The sequence below is a fragment of the Montipora foliosa genome, chromosome 9 (assembly GCF_036669935.1).
Source record: "Montipora foliosa isolate CH-2021 chromosome 9, ASM3666993v2, whole genome shotgun sequence".
In the NCBI taxonomy this organism is placed as follows: Eukaryota; Metazoa; Cnidaria; class Anthozoa; order Scleractinia; family Acroporidae; genus Montipora; species Montipora foliosa.
Window position 1 is genome coordinate 36,533,117 of NC_090877.1, and position 2,500 is coordinate 36,535,616.

Genomic DNA, 2,500 nt, shown 5'->3' on the forward strand with positions numbered 1-2,500 from the left:
GCAAAAACAATAGATTATTGTCATTTGCATTAGATTCGGCACATGTAAAATGCGACGTTCAAAACGGGCCTAATGTCAAAAAAACTAGCAGCAGTGTTTTTTGACCCGATAAAACACGTGCTGCGAGATTTTTGAACGGCTTCAAAAACGTTCCACGAGAAGTGTCCCTCGAGAGTCCGAGCTATGTCACGTGCAGTGACTTCGCCGCAGAGTAACAAGGAGGAGATTTTATCGATGTAAAGTCACTGCACGGGATGTATTATCGACCATAGATACTTACCATTTCTTGGAAAATTCCGGTTGGAGTGGCCGTTGCGTAATAGTAAGCGTTTTGAAAGTATACCGACGAACCGGACGAAATTGCATTTACCATTAAAATGTACTAGTTAAACCTTTGTTCCCAGGGCGTATCTTCGCGCAACACTCGATTTCGCTCGAAATAGGGCCTGGAAACATAGGAATCGCTAAAATAGTACAGGAGTTTCGGAAATTCCGTTCCCATCGAAGGATCAGGAATACCTCTGGAGGTACTCCACATTTTCCAAATGGATTTTGCGAAAAAATGACTGTTCGATTTGTTCCGAAATTTCCGCGATTTTTGGTTAAATGGTAGGTCAATCGGCTAATGAATTATCAATGAGTCTTTGAATGCCGTTGTTACGTACTTGAGCCTGAGAAAGGTTGATGTAGGAAAACATTTTAAAATTCACGCCATGGCAAAGTTGAAATTTTGTGCTAATGGCCTGTGTGCGCCGATACAAAGGTACCTCAATGAGCCAACAAGATATTTTTGCGAACCAAGGAGATTTTAGCACTTACCCCTCTAATCTTTCATTCTCTCCTCCAGCCTTGACTCTAGGTACAAATCACTGATAATCATAATTGTAATATCTTGCATGGCTTGTCACTGACAACATGCCACTTTATTCCAAGTAGAAAATAAAAGAGTGCATCTCTGTAGCGCACATCTGTTACAGTGCATTAGGGAGGGCTGGTTCACCATGACAACCATAATCGCTGAAACATAAGTCGGGTCTTTTTTCTGTTCAGTTCATTCAAATGTTTATCTTCCAGTCCATAGCGTACACATTGTTTTTTTTTTTTCAGTTTTGCCTTTTGAGAGCTTGATTTACAAAATGCCTCAAGTGATAATCACCAGTTTTGCGAAAAGAATAAGTACCACTGTTCTGGTCCGAAATGTCCTCTTCTGCATTTATCCACAGATTCAAAATCTAGATTCACGGTTGTGAACATCTGCCCTTTTGCTGCCTTTCTTTTGAAGGCTCAGTGAAGAATTTTAGTCAGAGATTGAAAAGTTAGGTTAGGGTCACCGTGGACTGCAAAGTAAACAGCCTCACATACAAAATGTGCTACTTGGTACCGATATTTGACATTTAAACTTTCAAACTTAGGGATTTCATGCACATGATAAACTGCGTTTCTTTGATCAGGATTTTCATCTTGACAGAGCAATAATATAATGAGCATGGGCTACTTACAAAACAGGAAAGGGGACGATTAGCACTCGATCATTGGGCCTAAAAGGATTTGCGACATTTTCTGGTAATTTCGCGATGTATCAAATATTCGCGTCTTCAACGTAGTTGTTGTCTCGGTTTCGTGAAAGCGGAAACCCGCGGGTTACGGGTACAAACGCGGTAGAGCCGCGAGTCTCGCTGGTCTAATTTTCACCTCTCGCGTTAAACTTGGACAACAGCACGTGACACCGATTATTTTGTAACTTTCGGTTGCTACGCAACCACGTCGTAAACTATATTGGCGCAAGATTCGCCCGTAGAAAGGGAAGGAATATTTCTTACCGGGGTAATGAACCAATTATCTTATGGTTGGTTGTTGTAATTTTAGACGTAATTTGGTACCTTTTACTGGGTGTATGTATTTCAAAGTCATGTGCACAATAGTGTTCATTTAATAAATGCATCAAAGCAATTATTCGGGAGGTGTTTTGAAAGGGAACGCGTATTCAAAGTGCCACAGAACCCTTCTTACCCATCATTATTTGAGCAAAACTTTCTTTCTGTCACTTTTTCCATGTAAAAAAGTTCTTGATTCTGGTGTTCACGTTGTTGTTTTGCTTTGATGGCTAACTGACAAAGATAAAACTGCGCTTACGTCAAAGACAATCCCCACCATTTAGTGAGGGTTCCCAATAGGGTTCTTCAATCCCGTCATTGCGACCAAAATTTTCCCTTATCCCGAAATCCCGAACGCTCTTATCGGTTAATCCCGATCCCGGTCATGACTTCACATGAAGACAAATTTTTATGTAAGGGCCAGTTGAACAAAGTGGAAGCGCCGGATCTTGGGAAATCCAACCAGCAAATAATACGTTGTAGATTTAGAACAAAATACTGCAAGGTTGATTGTACGGCTATGAGGATATATTTTGTCAGGCACAGCCTGGCTTCTTCATGAAGATAAATGATTCAGCATAATGTCCAAAGTCAATTACAACTACAGTTGATCAAAAACAATAAAC

The 2,500-nt window shown here is 40.6% G+C and overlaps 1 protein-coding gene across 1 annotated transcript in view; it reads left to right on the forward strand.

Moving 5' to 3' along the window:
• Positions 1-1,953, forward strand: part of LOC137970196 (MOB kinase activator 2-like) — a 10,649-nt gene extending 8,696 nt beyond the window's left edge. The window contains exon 5 of the mRNA XM_068816715.1: positions 1-1,953. This exon is cut by the window's left edge and continues 532 nt beyond it. The gene's annotated coding sequence lies outside the window, so the exon portion shown is untranslated.
• Positions 1,954-2,500: the final 547 nt, after the last annotated feature.